The 20,035-nt window shown below is 38.0% G+C and overlaps 1 protein-coding gene across 2 annotated transcripts in view; it reads right to left on the bottom strand.

The window, feature by feature from the left end:
* DISP1 (dispatched RND transporter family member 1) overlaps window positions 1-20,035 on the bottom strand; it is a 219,877-nt gene that overhangs the window by 69,358 nt on the left and 130,484 nt on the right. Inside the window, exons 2-3 of one of the 2 annotated variants that reach the window (XM_065938387.1) lie at window positions 11,433-11,677; window positions 8,243-10,413 (exon numbers count right to left, since the gene is read on the bottom strand). The gene's annotated coding sequence lies outside the window, so the exon portion shown is untranslated. The remainder of the gene's footprint in view (window positions 1-8,242; window positions 10,414-11,432; window positions 11,678-20,035) is intronic. The other variant, XM_065938388.1, reaches the window with a different exon arrangement.

The raw sequence follows: 20,035 nt of genomic DNA, 5'->3' as shown, positions 1-20,035 counted from the left end.
AGTCTGATGCTGAAGTTTTGAGGGATTTCTGCTAAACTACATTCCATAAGCTCAGACAATGTATTCCAGAACAACCCTTTGCTTCATTAGATTCATAACACCAAACTTAACAATAAATGGAAAGACTGTATCAAAAACAAGATTCCATATTGTAGACAATCAGCTTTTTCAAGAAGAGTGATGTTCGCTATAACACAGTTTTATTAGACAAAATACACAACACTGATACGGTGTTTTTCAAACATCACTTGAGGATGCTGCTAAAATGTAGATTCTGATATAGTCCATTTGGAGTGGGGCGACAAGATCTTCCAATCTTCCATACTGTTTGTTGGTTCAAAAAAAACACTTTCTATAGCAAGGCAAAGACACAACTAGGCGGGGAGGCTTCAAGAGAATTAGGCCTAAGCAATGGCAAAATGATGCCTAATGAAAGCAGACAAGATAACAACTAACAGAGAAACAAAAGGTCCATTTTTCTAACTGAGAGAGAGAAAAGTAACAAGTTTTAATAGCAGAAGTTCTAATTGATAACCAAGTTTAATTATGGTTTATTTCAGGCCCCTAAACTGTTGTGTACATTCAGAAAACTAAGATCATGGCATCTGGTCCCATCACTTCATGGGAAATAGATGGGGAAACAGTGGTTGACTTTATTTTTGGGGGCTCCAAAATCACTGCAGATGGTGATTGCAGCCATGAAATTAAAAGACGCTTACTCCTTGGAAGGAAAGTTATGACCAACCTAGACAGCATATTAAAAAGCAGAGACATTACCTTGCCAACAAAGGTCCGTCTAGTCAAGGTTATGGTTTTTCCAGTGGTAATGTATGGATGTGAGAGTTAGACTGTGAAGAAAGCTGAGCGCCGAAGAATTGATGCTTTTGAACTGTGGTGTTGGAGAAGACTCTTGAGAGTCCCTTGGACTGCAAGGAGATCCAACCAGTCCATCCTAAAGGAGATCAGTCCTGGGTGTTCATTGGAAGGACTGATGTTGAAGCTGAAACTCCAATACTCCGGCCACCTGATGCAAAGAGCTGACTCACTGGAAAAGACTCTGATGCTTGGAGGGATTTGAGGGCAGGAGGAGAAGTGGACAACAGAGGATGAGATGCCTGGATGGCATCACTGACCCGATGGGCATGAATCTGAATAAACTCCGGGAGTTGGTGATAGACAGGGAGGCCTGGCGTGCTGCGATTCATGGGGTTGCAAAGAGTTGGACACGAATGAGTGATCGAACTGAACTGAACTGAAACTGTTGTGTGCATAGAAATAACAACCAATCAGATTTTAATCTTTTCAGTGTAATATATGTGAATTGAAGCACCTTGCCCAGGTAACTGCACGTGACAACCTTTTTCTTTCAAGTGTACTAGAAAATACAGTTGGAAAATAGGAATCCTTCCTTCCTAGAGAGGAAGACTGGATCTTCAGATATAAAGATACCTGAAGTCTTTTTTTTTCCCCCACACCAGGTATAAAGGCAGTTTAGGAGTACCTCTATTCATTATGCACCAAACCTGTTTTAATATGAAATCAGTCCCCTAAAATTGTTTGATGGTCTCATTTCTTATCACTGGTACCAAAATGACCTATTAATATTTAGTGCTATGGCCAGAGAATAAATAGATTCTCTAAATGCACCAGAGAAATTGACAAAGAATATCCAAGGTAACTTCTAGAGTGGAGCTATTAAAACTGGATGGTAGAAAGATACCACCCAGGTTTTATCTCTAACTACATACTACCTTTCAAAGGGCTATCCAAATGTGTGTGTGTGTGTGTGTGTGTGTGTGTGTGTGTGTGTGTGTGTTTAACATCTCACTGTGTCAGACACTTACCTCACAATATCTCTACAAAGATCTTATTAAACCCATTTTAGAGAAAATCGAAGGTCAAAAATATAGTGTAACTAATCCAAATCACATGCTGGCATTTAATCTCAGACCAGCATGTCTCTGAAAGTAAGGCTTCTCTAACAATCTCAAGATGCTTCTAGGGCAATGTTAAGTTCAACTAGCTTTATAGGACCACTGGAGGATACTGATATAAAATTCAGTCTGAAGGTCCACATGAAAAATATCCTCTGAACTCAATATTTCCCAAGATAGCTTTAAACAGTACAATTCAGCATTCAAGAGTGTCAGAGACATATTTCACTGAATTAAAAGAAGTGCTATCCCCCCATGTATCATAAAATGAAAACAGCGAAAAGCAAGGTGATGGACTGATTTTGGTTGTCACGTAGTATTTGGACTATTTTAAAATAATGTAATTGTTACCTGGCAGCAAAATCTGTATCTTTAATCAATGAATCAGGTCTTTTTAGGGAACTAAAAAGTATAGTCTTAAATAAAGAAACAATCTTCTCCCCTTCTGAGACAAATTAAATTTCCTTATTTTTCTTTGAGTTCATGAACTTTCTATGGTAAAACTCTCCTTCGGTAAGAACACTTTAAATATCTTCATTTAATCACCTATAAGCATTTTATGTGTTGCAAAGAACTCTACAGAAATAAGGCATTATTGATATCATTTCCCTTAAATCATAAACTGCAATAAATTAGAAGCAATTTTCTCAAGGAAGCAATGTTATACATTTGAGAATCTACACTACTAAATGAACATTTCGTAAGAACCCATTAGGTACTACTATGCTTTCCATCACACCATGAGAAAGCAAACGGAGTTCCAGGCAGTCTGAAAGCAAGCAATCACTATTCTTTTACAACGAAAACTCAGTTTCCTTTAACTTTACATTATCAACTTACAATAACAAACCACATCTTTGAAAATGAAATATACCTAACATTTTTATATAACCTCTTAAATAGGATTACACACAAGATATATATTGATAAAGGCACCGATAAATTGCTATATGCTTCATTTTTACAAAAACCATTCATAATACATGTTGTTTTTGTTCAGTCTCCAAGTTGTGTCCAACTCTTTGTGACCCCATGAACTGAAGCATGCCAGGCTCTTCTGTCCTCCATTATCACCTGAAGTATGGTCAAATTCACGTCCATTGACCAGTGACTCAGTGGTAAAGAATCTGCCTGCCAGCGCAGGAGACAGATTCGATCCCTGGATCAGGAAGATCCCCTGGAGAAGGAAATGGCAACTCACTCCAGTACTCTTGCCCAGGAAATCCCATGGAAGAGGAGCCTGCTGGGCTGCAGTCCACGGGGTTGCACAAGAGTGGGACCCGACTTAGCAACTAAACAACAATCATAATATTTACAAACAGCTCAATGATACAGAAGAAAAATTTAAATGAACAGATACAGCTTTGCCCTTGCCCAGATTTACAAAACTGTACTGACAGGTAAGAATTAAACAATGTGAGGAAGACACTATAGCGCCATAGCAAATCTGAAGACCCGGAATTTGGAAAACAGTCTTATTGCTAGATATGAGTTAGCTGAGCTTCATATTGTTGTAGAAACATTACTCTCATTTTTCTCATGTCTTATATTTAATGTAGCTTTGGTAGCAGGTCTATGTGAGAAGAGAAATGTGGGTGTAAGAAAGTTTATCTTTTATAGTCTGGGATAAATGGTAGTCGAGAACATTCTCTTTCCAATATAAACAGTTCTCTAAATATACATTTCAAGAGCCCTATCACTATACTGTAGGTATTAAAGCAGTTTTTAGAGCTCTCTTTTCCAAGTTCATCCACCAAAATCATCATTCCACAAAATACTCACCACTTCTCCCCACACTTAAAAATATTATATCCATAAGCATCGATGGTCTTAAAAAACAGAAAGTATTCTTTTGTTTTCACATTCCTATTTCGGATGAGTTTCAATTCTATTATGCTGCAACAATTTAACCCTAAATCTGAAGATTTTATGTTCATTTGCATAACTTAGAATATACAAAATAAAACTAGAGAAGTTTCTATCATCAGATATGTGGAAGGAGTTTGGGGCTGGTAGATGCAAACTATCACATTTAGAATGGATAAACGAGGTCCTATTGTACAGTACAGGGAACCATATTGAATATCCTGTGATAAACCATAATGGAAAAGAACACTTAAGAAAAGAAAGTATATATGTGTGTAACTGAGTCACTTTCCTGTACAGCAGAGGTTGGCACAACATTGTAAATCAACTATACTTCAATTAAAAAAAAAAAAGTCAATCTCTGGTCTTTCAAGAAAACTCTAGAAAGCCCCATAAAAAGTTGTTATCTAACTCAAGAACCAGCTGAGACATTCATTTGGACTCTGCTGCAAGTCTTGAAGGGAACATAATCAATATAACAAATACTCACAAAGTTACAAGTCTATTACAGCGATTTCAACTCCTTCTACATACTAGAGTCACTCCGGTAATATGAAACAATTACAGACACGGGGCTCTGGCCCCAGAGGTTATGATTTAATTCATATTGTAAGGGGTACAGGTATTAGCATTATTTAAATACTCCCCAGATGATTCTAATGTGCAGCTATGATTGAGAACTACTGATCTATACTTTATTTAATTAATGCTGATCAATTTATAAGAGCAAGCAACTAACTCTCAAAATATTCAATACTGTTTCAGAAAATATTGCTTGAAATGCAGACTGTTACTGTATATTCTAAAACATTTGGACCTGGTACTTCATGTTAGACATGTATTATAGTATTTGGATTAGTTTTACTTCTTTTGGGGTTACCCTTGCTGGGAAGAGAAATCCTCAGTAACACATTAGTTTGAGAGGCAACAGTGTGAAATTCATGTGGAACAATGTTGTGGAAATACAAAACAACTTGTCACATGGTCTCAATTATTGGGTTGGTCATAAGATGTTATGCAAAAAACCTGAATGAACTCTTTGGCTACACCCATACTTATGGATCATCTGAATAGAGTTTAGGATATAGCCAATTTGACTAACAAGTTTATTTAACCCTCAAGAAAAAAGTATCTCCCCAACCCCTGGTCAATCTCCAATGTGAAGTCCCAAGCCTCTATTAAAAGAGCATGCTTCCTAAAGCTTTGTGCCAAAAAGACAAGGAAAGAAAGGGAGAGAGAGAAAGAAGAAAGCAAGAAGGAAAAAAAAAAGGCAGGGGAGGAAGGAAGGAAAAGGAAAGGAAAAAGAAAGAAAAAGTCTTCTGATTGCATTTTAAATGTTTCAATTCTAAAGTCAGACAGCCTCCAAACACCAGACCTCCTAATCTAGCCTCATATCCCACTAAAAAAAAAATGACAACAATTAATCACAAGATGCTTTGGTAATAAACAGAACCCCTAGATGTGATAGGTCTATCTTTAGGTCATAAGATTTCATCTGAAATTATTCTGCCCCAACTAAAATCACAAAGCATTGAGCAATCTGTCTGTGTCACGACAGCTCTTCCCCGGTAGAAGCAGAATCACATGACTGAGCTTGACTCATGTTGTTGAACAGAGATCACAAGCAAGTCTAAAGACACCATGAATGTTTAATATTTCACACATCTCAAAACCTCAAAATTTAGCACCTCAAAGGAAAACACCATCACCGAGATAAATCAAAATAAGAAACTTCTATACTGTGAAGCAAAAGAATGTGAAGGAATTTTTAAAACGTCTTCCATAAAGCCAAAACCTGAGATCAATCACCATTAAGCGCTTGAAAGTTGTTTGATTTAAATGGTAACCTGTTGTTTCTTCATCCTACACTTAGAATTATCTAAGCTTTTCCCACCAATGCTAAGCATCTGACACCAGGCTCCGCTCCCTGCTGTTCCGTGAAGTTTGAGAAGTAGCAAATGAAATTTTCTCAAGCAGCTCCCCAAATGGGTTCTTCCCTGCAGAGTTCAGCAAATCAAGTCTCAGGGGTATCCTTTAGTCTACTGAGCAACTTGTAAGACACATCTCAAGGTATTTGTAAGAGACACAATTGAAGACATCTTTTTACTTAAATAAAGGACACTGAGATTTACTTTCAGCTTAGAAAAACATCAAATTTGATTGTTTTTCTTACTTGAATTGGATCAGTAAAGTAACCCTTAGCAAAAGCCTGGGTACACCTTTCATAAATCTTTTCCTATTCCTTACTTAAATTACCACTATAAATGCTTGTGAATTCTGCTGTTTTCTTTCCTGTATGTATTAGGTGAACTGAAATTCCATTTACATTGTTCAAGTGGGAATTTCATTTGCTCACAAAGGTAATTAAATTGTATTTTTCAGTTCAATAGGTGAGTGTCCTTATTTAGCAAGCATATAGTAAGTACCTACCATGTTCCCTGTGAACAGTGTTTTTGGAATCTAATATGTGAGCCTGAAATAAGTGAGCCTGTTGACTAGTGATTAAAATGATAAAAGAATAGAAATTAAGGGAGAGAGAACAAAGGGCCACCCTGTTCCCCAAGTCTTGCTTCACTCATATATTGAGCTCTTTTGCTTTATATTTTTTCAAAAGGCTGAGAGGTTAAGCAGTTCATCTGTCTTGATCCTAAACACTCGGTTTTCTTTCCTGTGTTAGGATGTGATAAGGAACTGCAACTTTTGAAAAACTGGAAATCTTCATATAGTCAGTGTGTCGAGGCTTTCATCACCCATACTGAGCTGGAAGAGTCGTACTGCTGAGGGTGGCTCTGATCCAACCCCAGAAATCCTAGTAGTTAGAATGAAAGGTAAAGAGCTGATGCATGGCACACACTGAAAGGCAGATTCCCCCGTTACCTAAAAAGGATTGAGAGGTTTAACACACACTAAAAAGACAACTGGAACTAGACTGAAATTTTGGACAAATCCATTGTATAATACATATCATTTCCCGGACTGAGGCAAGGTTAACATGTATGTTACTACATTGCTTTGTAGGTCAATCATTTCAGACACTTAGACATTACACACTTTTCATAATCAGTGCAAATAACTCATGCTCATACTTCTATAATTCATGTCTAAGATGCAAGCTATATGAAACACAGAAGACACACAAAAAATACTCTGCCTGTCTTTGTATACTAAAACAAAAACTGACAAATGAAGTATAATCAACCAATAAAATATTCAAGATTTGGCAATGAAAGCATAAGATAGTTTATTAAGAGATGTAATTTTTAAAGTACAATAATTTTTAAAAATGATATTTTAAAAAGACTGTTTAACACTTTGAAAAGTAGAAATGTGTCAGCAGACATTAAAACCATGGGAAGTGGTAAAGCCACTGTTTACCAGTGGAACATTCTAGAGTTTATTTACATAGTTTAGTGACTTCCCAGCCATCAAAGGGAACTGGAGTTTTCTTAAGTATAAATACTATTATCTAAGATAACCCTCTTGTGGGTAAACAGGACATATTCATTCTTTTCCCTTCAACAGAAATACCTATTACAGAAAATTTTAGCAAACTGTAAAGTATGCTGTCCATTTTTTACATTATCCCTGAAAAAATCATCTATGTTCTGTCATTGATTTGCATGATATACTCTAGTTTCTGCAAGTATTCTACCCACTTGGTTTAGAAAATTTTCACATTTCGCTACAAAACATAAAAATATTTCACAAGTTAATCTAGTTTGAAATTTTCTACCAGTCACATATAAATCATCCACTTTAATTTTAAGCAAAAGTAAACATGACAAATACATTCTGCTTTCTACTATGGGTAATAAACCCAATTATAATGTAGCTATTATTGCCACCATTAAAATGAACATAATACATGAAACATTTAATCATCTCAAAAACAACTTGAGAGTGTAGAGCAACCTCTGTGTTTAAAACGAACATTGATAAAAATTAAACTTGCTATGGAAGCTTAGCTCCCAAGTTTAGCTCCCAACTTCTCTTTTTAAAAGCTAATTTTTTAAAAGATGCTAGTATTTTACTATTTTCTTACAACATTTAATTCACAAAACGTGATTAAAGCACTTCCTACAATTCTACATCTATTTTTTGACCAACTGGCAATGAGGGAAGCATTTACTTTCTGACTTTTCTGATTAGAAAGTGACTAAAAAAGAACCTCAAAGCATGAGACAGCTAAACGACTTGACACCTGAAGTTTCCTCCCAACTTTGTAAAGAAAGCACGTTAGAACAAACCTTAAGAAACAGCTTACCTTAACCTACTGTGCTAGACTAACATTCAAAACACTTCATGAGGGATTTTAATGCATTCAGATGCCGTTCAAAGCTTACACCGAATTTTAAATTCAATCTGAGAAGCACACAGCAAAGTTCAGCTTTAAAAGAAATTCTCCCCAAATATATTCACAGAAGCATGAATAAATGTACTACCTTTCTGCTAAGAGAAGCAGCGTTCCTGGTTCGGTTTGGTCTGCAAGTGACTACAGTAGCAACAGCCGAAAGTGGCCGCGGGACACAGCAGAGCAGAGGGCGACCACAGAGTCGCAGGAGCAGCTCCTCGGAGCAGCGGGACAGACCGAATGACAAGCGCATGCAGATTGCTTTGAATTAGGCATGTTAGGGGCTGGAACTTTCCGAGTTTGCTCTCCTATAGGACAGGAGAGGTTTTCTCCTACTTAACCCCTGCGGGCAAGGTCTCCGTAATGGTAACAGCTGGCACACAGAGGGGCCTGATCTGAGCGCAAGGTCAGCAAGCCAGGATATGAAGCTGACATGTAATTTCTAGCCTTTTCCTGCTTCTACAGGGAAATTGCAAGAAGGACTGTTTTTAGTTATAACTTCCTTTGATCTTTTGGACTTAAAGTTACTTAGTAGATTAAAGCCATGTTAGCTGACATTATTTGCTTGCTTAGCCTAACTTAAGTGTTGCAGATTCAGTTTTCTGACACATAGGGCTACTGCATTTAAACTAACACAAATAAACACCAATTCGTGTTTATTTCCAAGTTCCGGGGATTCTTGTGTTCTCTCACAAATGGCTCTTGAGACTCTGCTTTTAAGGCAAAAAGTTCATAGTTTTTCAAAGAGGCAGCCTTCTTTATTAAAAAAGAAAGTATTATTTAAAGCAGTTTTAAGTGTTTCTCTTCAATTGTCCTTAACAAAAACAGTTAAATGAATTTGACACTGCTTTTTATAAATTTGTGGTCCTGTTGATGCCAGTATTTAAAATTCCACAGTCACAACAACATAAAAACCTTACAAATACCTGCAAATAAATGCTTTAAAATTACACATGACAACTATTGACAAATAAGTGATAATTTACTGAATCCATGAAATCTAAATTTTTATGATTTCTTTAATAAAAATGTGTAAACAACTCTTACAACGGGCTGTATTGATAGCAATTTCAAAATTAAAGAAGGTAATACAAGTAGTCAAAGAAAAAAATAGATGAAATTGGGCTTCATCAAAATAAAAAACTTATATATCGAAGAACATAATCAAGAAAGTGAAAAAACCTTTTGAGTGGGAGAAAATATTTGCAAACCACATATCTAAGGGGCTAGTAATTATAATATATAAAACTTACAACTCAACAATAAAAAGACAAATAATCCAATTTAAAAACAGGCAAAGTTTTAGAATAGAGACTTTTCTAAAGAAAATATACAGATGGCTAATATGCACTCAGCATCACTAGTTATTAAGGAAATGCAAATTAAAACCACAATGAGAGACCACTTGACAGCCACAAGGATACCTAGGGCTTCCCTGGTGGCTCAGAGGTAAAGAATCTGCCTACAATGCAGGAGCCACAGGAGACTCAGGTTTGATCCCTGGATCGGGAAGATCCTCTGGCAGAGGGCATGGCAACCCACTCCAGTATCCTTGCCTGGAGAATCTCAAGGGTAGAGGAAGCTGAGTCGCAAAGAGTTGGATATGAAGTGACTTACCACAAGATAGCTATAGTCAAAAAAAGAGAGGAAGGAATAAGGGAGGGAGGGAAGAAAGGAAGGAAGGGAAGGAAGAAGAGTGGGAAGGAAGGAAGGGGAGAGGAAAGGTAGGAAGGGAGAAGGGAAGGAGGGAGAGAAGAAGAGTTGGCAAGGAAAAACTGGAATGTCATACAACATTGGTGGGAATGTAAAACAGTATAGCCACTAGGGAAAATAGTCCAGCAGTTTCTCAAAAAAATAAACACAGAGTTACCATATGACACAGCAATTTTACTCCCAGGTACAGTTGATCCTTATTATTTGTGGATTCTGTATTTGCAAATATGCCTACATGCTAAAATTTATTTGTAATCCCCAAATAATCTTCATGGTGTTTCTCAGTCCTTGAACATGAACACACACAGAATATGGGGAAATTTGAGTCCTCTAACACACAAGTTCCCAGGTGAGCTTTAGCAAGGTGACATACTGCCTTCTTGTTTCAGCTCTCACCCTGAAAACAAGTGATCCTTTTGCAGTCTATTCCGGTGCCGCATTTTTCACATTTTCACGCTTTCTGTTGGCAATTTCACTGTTTAAAATGGTCCTGAAGTGTCATGTACAGTGCTGTCTGGAGTTTCAAAGCTCAAGAAGGCTGTGACGTGCCTTAGGGAGAAAATACATGTGCTCAGTAAGCTTTATTTAGGAGTGAGCTATAGTGCTGCTGGATATGAGTTCAGTGTTAATGAGTCAACAATATATATCAGACACGTGCTCAGTCATGTTCAACTCTTTGCAACCCCATAGACTGTTGTCCACCAGGCTCCTCTGCCGTGGAATTTTCCAGTGCTCTAGGATGGAGTGGGTTGCCATTTTCTGCTCTAGGGAATCCTCCTGGCCCAGGGATTGAACCCATGTCTCTTGTGTCTCCTGCACTGTCAGGCAGATTCTTTACCAACTGCACCACTGAGGGAGCCCCATATATTTGGTAAGATAACTTTAAACAGAAACACACACAAAACAAGGGCATGTACTGATTGAATGTCACAAATGTGACCAGAGACTTGAAGGAACCTAAGCCTGTATTTACCTGCAGAGCAGTGACTTAGGATGCGTTAATGCAGTGTTTAAAGAGACTTTAAAGAATATAACTACTATACAATTGTATATACCCAGGAGAATTGAAAATGTTATGTTCGTGAAAGAACTCATAACTAATGTTCACAGTAGCATTATTCACAACTAAGGAATCAACTCAATTCAAATGTCCATCAAGTGTTGCATGGATGAACAAAATGTAGTGCATGTATACATGGAACATTATTAGCCATAAAAGAAATAAAAGCACTGATACATATTACAACATGGATGAACCTTGCAAACACTATGCTAAGTGAAAGTCACACACAAAAGGTCACATGTCGTATGATTCCATTTACATGAAATATCCAGAACAGTCAAATCTACAGAGATAAAATGTATCTGTAGATTAGTGGTTGCCAGGGGCTGGGGGGCAGAGACAGAGGACAGAGGGAGTAACTGATAACAGGTATTGAGTTTCTTTCGAGGTGATAGAAATGTTCTAGAATTAGGCAGTGCTGATGGTTTTATAACTTTGTAAATACACTAAAACTCACTCAATTGTACACTTTAAAATAGTGAATTTTATGATATGTGGATTTTACCTTGATAGAGAAATGCTTGTGTACAACAATGCTAAGTTGTTTCAGTCATGACCAACTCTTTGTGACCCCATGGACTGCATCCCACCAGGCTCCTCTGTTCATGAGATTCTCCAGGCAAGAATTCTGGAATGGGTTGCCATTTCCTCCTCCAGGGGATCTTCCTGACCCAGGAATCGAACCCGCATTTCTTATGTCTCCTGCATTGGCTGGCGAGTTCTTTACCACCAACACCACCTGGGAAGTCCCTGATAGAAAAATAAGAAAGGTATAAAATTCTAGTCATTAGACTGGGAGAAAGCAGATGGCTACAGCTCATCCCCAAAGATTCTGATTCTGAGGATCTGGGATGGGGCCTGAGAATTTGCTTTTCTGAAAGACCACAGGTGATGCTGACTCTGCTGGTCTGAAATCCACATTTTGAAAACCAGTGTGTTAAAGACAACGTATAAGCTGCTGGAGGGCAGAAAAGGTAACTTTCACCTCTGCATCGTCTAAATTTCCCTTAAAAAGAGCCGATCTTGGGGAAGAAAAAGAGGGAGAGAGGGATAAGAAATATTTAATCAAGTAAATATATTGAAAGATTCAGTCCTTGCAATCTTACGGTATGCTGACTTCATGCCTTACGTATTGCAAAGGCTGTAACACCTAAAAATCTACCCCAGAGAATTAAAGAATTAAAATCCAAATCAAAACTACAATGACCATTATAAAAACATCTAAAAACAATAAATGCCAGAAGGGATATGGAAAAAAGGGAACCCTCTTGCAGTTGGTAGGAATGTAAATTGATACAGCCACCGTGGAGATTTCTTTAAAAACTAGGAATAAAACTACCATATGACTCAGCAATCCCACTACTGGGCATATACCCTGAGAAAACCATAATTCAAAAAGACACATGTACCCCAATATTGATTTCAGCACTATTGATAACAGCTAGGTCATGGAAGCAACCTAGATGTCCATCGACAGATGAATGGATAAAGAAATTGTGATACATATATACAAAAGAATATTACTCAGCCACAAAAAGGAATGAATTTGAGTAAGTTCTAGTGAGGTGGATGAACTCACAGCCTGTTATAGAGTGAAGTAAATCAGAACGAGAAAAAACAAATATTGTATATAACACACAAATATGGAATCTAGAAAAGTGATACTGATGAGCCTATTCGTAGGGCAGAAACAGAGATGCAGACATAAAAAACAGACTTGTGGACAGCTGGGCAAGGAGAGGATGGGACAAACTGAGAAAGTATCACTGAAATATACACATTACCGTGTGTAAAACAGCTAGTGGGGAGTGCTGTGTAACACAAGGAGCTCAACCTCATGCTCTGTGACAGCCTAGAGGGGCGGGATGGGGTTGGGCGATGGGACGGAGGTCCAAGAGGGAGGGAACATATGTGTACTTATGGCTGATTCACAGTGTTGCATGGCAGAAACCAACACAACGTTGTAAAGCAATTATCATCTAATTAAAAATTTTAAAAATGAAAATGAAGGTATTTAACCATTCTTCTGTCATCTGAATAGTACTTTGGTTTAGTTTAGTAAAAAAACAAACCCCATTTCACTATGCTCATCGTTCCAAGAGATGGAAACAAAGGTTTTAGAGTGTGGATCCCATTAATTACTCCAGGAAACCTCTTATATTAGTTAAGGTGTCACTGAAACCAAAGACTTGAACTCCCCAACTCATAAACATGTAAACCCTTATTTCTGCTTTTACCAAAAGCACTAATTTGTACATTTAATCACTTTATTTTAAAATGGTCTATGTTATATTGTATGACATCCCTTATACGTGAATTTAAAAAGAAATGATGCAAATAAGCTTACAAAACAGAAACAGATTCACAGAGAATGCACTTATGGTTGTCAGGGGTGGTTAGGGAGTTTGGGATAGACATAAAAACACTGCTATATTTAAAATGGATAACCAACAAGGACCTACTGTATAGCACAAGCACTCTGCTCAATGTTATGTGCCAGACTGGATGGGAGGGGAATTTGGGGATTATGGATATAGGTGTATGTATGGCTGGGTCCCTCTGCTGTTCACCTGAAACTTTTACACCATTGTTACCTGGCTATACCCCAACTCAAAGTAAAAAGCTTTTAAAAACGGGTCTGTGTCGAAGGAAACTCAAAAATGAGGGGATCTGTATATATGTGAGCTGATTCACTTTGCTGTACAGTAGAAACTAACAACACTGTAAAGCAACTATACTTCAGTAAAAGTTAATTTTTAAAAATGGGTCTACATTAAAATACAGTTACAATTTAAAGTACACTTTTTGTGCTGACCTGTGAAATCCATTATTTTATAGATAATAATCAGGATTATTTCCAATTGGTTTGTATGTTTCCCAACATATTAGAATGAAAAAGAAAACACTAATAACCTTATAAAGTTCTGATGTTTTCTGAAAACAAAATCCTAGTTTTTCTCAGATCACATTACTTAGGTATCTTTCCTCATTAGTAGGAAGACAGAAGAGCACAGGAGAGGTACAGAGAGACAAGAACTGGCCGGAGAGGCACAACAGGTGGTACTTTTTAAAAAGTGAAAAAAACACCCACTGGGTAACAAACTCTTTCACATCTGAACTCAGTCCAAAATGTGATTCCAGATGTTGTTATATTTATTGACATTTAAAAGTCCCACCTATTAATCTTTGTGTGTGTGTTAAACTTCAAAATAGTTAGCTGTGAATAAACTGCAGTCTAAGGTAGATGGTAGAGTTCTGCTTCAGCCAGATTTCTATTTCAGTATGGTCAAGTCAACAGCTTTGCAACTGGAAAGTACAAGTTCAGAAAAAGTAATGACAGGAAAGTTTTTCAGATAACATCCTACCTTGTGTTTTACTGTTTTTAGAGTACAGACTGTTAGGTACACCAAAGACTTCAGCCCGGAACATTATGCTGCTCAAGTCAGAGTCAGAACTGGGAACTCAATAGAGTCCTGAGGTGCAGTGTCAGCTCTGCCACTCACCAGCTCTGTACCCACAAACTAGTCACTTGATCCAGAGTTTAGGACCTCCTGTTTATAAAAAGTCAATGCGGGCCTCCCCAGTGGCTCAGAAGGTAAAGAACCTGCCTGCAACACAGGAGACTTAGGTTCAATCCCTGGGTCACGAAGATCCCCTGGAGAAGGGAACAGCAACCCACTCCACTATGTTTGCCTGGAGAAAATCTATGGACAGAGGAGCCTGGCGGACAACAGTCCATGGGTTCGCAAAGAGTCGGGCATGACTGAGCAACCAACATGTTCACTTTCATACCTTAGATGAAATGATTTCACAGGTCCCTCCCGACTATGAATTCAGTTTTTATGAATTTGCATGTCACTCAAATGGATAAAATGAACCACAGTTTTACTGTTCAAATTTGGATTAAGAAAAAAACCTATATAGTCAAAGTTGAATCAGCGAGTTTGTAGTAAAGACTATAAAGCAAGCAAATTGGAACAGAAACAAAATAACCGTGATGCTAAAATTCCTTTCCATCAGGATGGAAATATGTGCATCAGTCTTACACATTCCTCTCACCTGATAATTCACATTTTAAAATCTTACACCTTCTTTCCACATCTTATTTCCTGTTAAAAACACTATCTTCAAAAACGACAATGCTTACAAATGAAAATGTGATGATCCTGCTTATCTTCCATGGTCTGACTTCTAAGGAACTTGAGGGTGAACCTCTTCACCCTTCTTTTGCCCTTCACTCCAGCCCTGGAATCCTTACCAAGGCCTCTTCTAGTTTTCCTTGCTGTGCACTTCCTTGATTCAGATTTTATGGTCAGCATTTGTTTACTTTACGAGCATTCTACTGTGCCGGCCCTTCGAAGGTCTCCCCTCAACTTGCTTTCCCACTCTTTTCTTCCTTCCAGGTTTGGGAATGCTACTGAAAAAAGTCATCAGACAGGAAGGCGGAGACCTAAACCAAATGCAGACTCTCACCTCTGGAGGTTTCCCCGAGCTGCTGAGATTCATCTCATTTATCACAGATTCTTCACCGAAATCCCCACAGGGACTGCTAGAAATCTTTCCCATGCTCCCTATCTTAACCTTCTCCATGAAAAATGCTATCTATTTTATGAAAAAGAAATGACCATGAGTGCCTGCAAGTATTATCATCTCTACCTCACACTTCTTCTGGAACTCATCCCTTATCTCTCATGATGTCCATGCCTCTTTCCTAAATTAACTACTTACATACTAGGTCTGTGCTACCCAATGTGGTAGCCAGTAGCCACATGTGCTACTTATAAAGTAATTAAAATCAAATGCAATTAAAATGTTTATGCTTCGAGTGCACTTGCTGAATTTTCACGTGCTCAGGGCTACACGCAGCTCATGGCTGTTGCACTGGACAGAGCAGACAGAGAAGATGCCCATCGCTCTGAAGGCTCACTGAACAGCTCTCCTCTAGACCCACATGCTCCAGATTGCCATGTTTCTTTAACCTGTCTCACCCTCCCTCCCCAAGTCCATCTACAACTTTTCTTCCCCAGAAACTTAACTTTATTTCCTTAGAAAAAAAATATTTAGTTTTTCCCACAGTCTACTCAAGTCATCCTTCTCTCAGCCTGCTGGTGCTCAAGTCTCTCTCTTCCTTTCCTGTCACTGCCAGGCAATATTCAAGCCTCGCTTTCTCTCATTCCATAACTTCTAACAATCTTGTGTGAGTGCATGCTCAGTCACTTCAGGTGTGTCTGACTCTGTGACCCCGTGGACTGTAGCCCACCAGGCTCCTCTGTCCTGGGATTCTCCAGAATACTGGAGTGGGTTGCCACGCCCTCCTCCAGGGGATCTTCCCAACCCAGGGATCGAACTCAGGTCGCCTGCCTTGCAGCTGATTCTTTCTCCACTGAACTACCTGGGAAGCCCGAGTGAAAGTCGCTCAGCAGTGTCTGACTCTTTGCGACCCCATGGACTGCAGCCCACCAGGCTCCTCTGTCCATGTAATTCTCTAGGCAAGAATACTGGAGTGGGCTGCCATTCCCTTCTCCAGGGGATCTTCCCAACCCAGGGATGGAACCATGTCTCTTGCATCCCCTGCACTGCAGACATATTCTTTACCATCTGAGCCACTAGGGAAGCCCCTAACAATCTTACTCACCATCTAATAGAACTGTTTCTTCAAAAACAAAATTCCTTTCTCAATACTCATTTTCTTTACGTGATTTCATTTCCCAACCCCGCTGGCAATCTCCTTTTCTCCTTGCTCAGTTTCTATCATTCTAACACTCATGACTTCTTTAACATTGATTCCATTTTCTTAGCAGATCCTCTGAACTCTTATTTTAAATCTCAGGCACTGCCCAAGCCTTCTGTCACTTGTCCTTTCTGTTCTATGCTTCCTGCCTATGTCAGCCCATTCAACTTCTTTCCCATTCAACTTCTTTTCTAAGTTCCATTTTTGCAGCGTTTTGCTAAGGACATTTCAATATATATGTCTTGCCAACAGTTCAAACTCAGTAATGTCCACTACAAATTATCTTATCATCTTCAAACAGTTTCTTGATTTTCCTATTTCTGTTTATTCAGTCACTTAAGCCCCAAATTTTAACTTAAATATTTATTCACTGAACACCTGACCTGTACCTTTGACCTTTATACCACTCTCTACCCTTATTTATTTGTTCTCAAGATCTAGCCATTGTCACATAAACCCTCATTTCCTCTCACTTTCCTCCCCTACCTTCTATGTCCTGTGTCCTGGAATTACTGCAACAGCCTACTTGTTCAGGCACTCAGTCATGTCCAACTCTGTGTGACCCCGTGGACTGTAGCCCGCCAAGCTCCTCTGTCCATTGGATTTCCCAGGCAAGAATACTGGAGGGGTTGCCATCTTCTTTTCCAGGGAATCTTTCTGGATCAGGGACCGAAACCTCATCTCCTGCACCGCACATGGATTCTTTACCACTGAGCCACCAGAGAAACCTGCAACAGCCTACCAGATGTGATCTAATCTATGGTACCTTAAAGTTCCAATCTAAGCACACAGAACGTTCAGATTTCTCACCACAACAGAGAGATCTGATCAAGACGCTCCTCAGTACAGAAAACACCAATGGTTCCTGCATGCCACCAAGTAAAGTTTAAACATGTTACTTAGCTGGCATGCAAGACCCTCCAATGTCTGGGTCCCTTCCTTGCTATTCAGTGCCCTTGTCAAACAGAATGTGCTTTAGTCCAAAGAAACTGGCACACAACCGCTCAGTGCTCATGCTCTTCCTTCTATCTGCAGTGCTCTTTGTTCACGTTTCCAACTTCCACCATCCCATCCATTCTTTACAACACATGACAAATAATGTATCTTCCATGAAGCCTTCTCCGCTTGCCTAAGACAGGAATTCTTTCATCCTCTTCTAAGTTACATGACCCTGAGAGCATTCTTGTGGCACTCAGCACATGTTAACTTTTTATCATGGTCACTTGTATGCATGTGACCTCTTACCCTCTTAATCTACACATAACAGCACAAGCTCTATTATTATAATTTTTACATCCTTCAGGAAGATCTAGTAGCTGGCAAGAACTTGACAGATACTTATTGAAGAAGTTATTTTTTTTGTTTGTTTTTATAATTTGTTACTATTACCTCTATCATTTATTAAACAGAATAAATGTACCTTTGGAATGTAGTCTGCAAAGTAAAATTCAGTACACAAAAGTCCTATTTTTCCTGCTGATTTATATGAGCCCCAAGGACCACGTCCACTGTGGTTGTAGGAAAGAAACAACAGCCAAGATTCAATATATTTTAGTGTGACTGCAAGAGGCTGCACTGCTCTCTACTTTTAAACTCTTGAGTACTACACTTCTGCTAAACACTCAGAGATGTCAGTAACGGGCTTCTCACCCTGTTCTCCAAACCAGCAGAGGTCACTCCAAAAGCTAAGATGCAAGCTTATTCCTGGACAGGTTTTAAATTCTTTTTTGTCTTGTTTCTAAGGTAAGATTCTCCTTGACATTAGCAAAAAATATTTTTAAGGAATGAAAATAAATGAGTTTTCCCCTGCAGCGAGCCATTCAATTTAATGGACAGTAGACTTTCTGTTTAACTGCTGACTGATCTTACTGTAGCAAATACAACTTCTGTGATAAAACGCCTTGGAAACGAGCATTAATTCATCTGAGAAATCTTTGTATTCATTACGTCCTTTGCTTAATTGAATTAGAAACTAGGTAATCATATGCATTTTCTCAACAATCCAGAAAGCATTTTGGTCATCCAGAATGAAACTTACTTATTAATCCATTAACTACCAAAATTTTTAATGAAGATCAGAAGCTGGAAAATATATTTTAAGCAAAAAGCACAGAGATTAGTAACTTTCAGAGAAAATGTAGGCCTTTGTTCTGTGAAGAAAAAAATGTCTTACTATGCAATACAAAAAAAAATTGGCAAACATTTCAGCTCTCCTAAGATAAAAAAAAATTACTATTAAAAAGAACTTTTTAAATGTGAAAAATAACTCAAGCAGGTTAGTTTATTGTAGGTTTCACGTTGGTATCCTGGTGAATATCTTGTCTTGACATGAGCAGCATAAACAGCATGCTGCCTGAGAGCCTTTCTCCCACACAAGGCATAAAGAATGTTTCATATTTTAGAGGAGGAGAGGAGGCTCAGATTTGATAGTTTTATATAAAAAACAGGCTGGATCATTTCAGCCATAACAAAATAACTAGACTGTAGATCATCTGAGAATATAATCTTGTGATATGTGATGATTTAGAAGCAAAGCACAGAGCAGTCACAGGCTCTGGAGAGGTTCCAAAATATTTTTGGTTTGCAATATAGGATTTCAAAATAAGATATTTTACTTTTACCATAGATGCCCCTAACATGAAATATACTCCCAGAATGAAGATTAGTGTGTCTTAACTCTAATCTAATTATAACATTATTATAATTGTTACAGTTGTATTGTTACTAAACCTGAAGTGAATCTAAAAATGAATGCAGTATGCATATGTTAAGAAGAATTATGACCAACAAGTTGAAATTTTTCTGTAAGTTAGACTTCTAATATTGATGGAGAACATGACACTAACTTTCCCTATGTCATGAAATAAAAATACAGGCAAGTTAATTTTCCAAAAGTCAGAGTTTTCTGGAAAATATGCGTACAAATACCTACCGTCATTACTAAAGGCTTTGATCAAGTAACACTATGACACTCTGCATTCTCTGATATAAAATGAAATTGTATGGGAGAAAGTAAATGAAAATTCTAATCCTATTTTATTTACTTATACTTTTTGTAACATGTGGCAATATTATTTTTGGCAAGGAAAGAACCCTAAACTACCCAAACTCTAAGACAGAAGATATTTATTAGGGTTAGATATTTCACAAAAGTAGCAGGAGTTGTTTTATAGGATGAAAGCACACACACTAGTTATTCAGTTCAAGCAGCTCAAAATTATGAAACTCGGGTTATGTGTGGCTTCAAAAAGTCATCTATATGAAATAAAATTCTGTGAGATGACTAAAAAATTAGAAATAATGTAATAACAAGTGGGAAAGGAGTAAGAATACTTCATTTCTATAAGACTGTAAGAATATGAGACAAATACTAGAAT

This window comes from Muntiacus reevesi, chromosome 5, assembly GCF_963930625.1.
Source record: "Muntiacus reevesi chromosome 5, mMunRee1.1, whole genome shotgun sequence".
In the NCBI taxonomy this organism is placed as follows: domain Eukaryota; kingdom Metazoa; phylum Chordata; class Mammalia; order Artiodactyla; family Cervidae; genus Muntiacus; species Muntiacus reevesi.
This window is presented reverse-complemented; position numbering and strand designations above follow the sequence as displayed.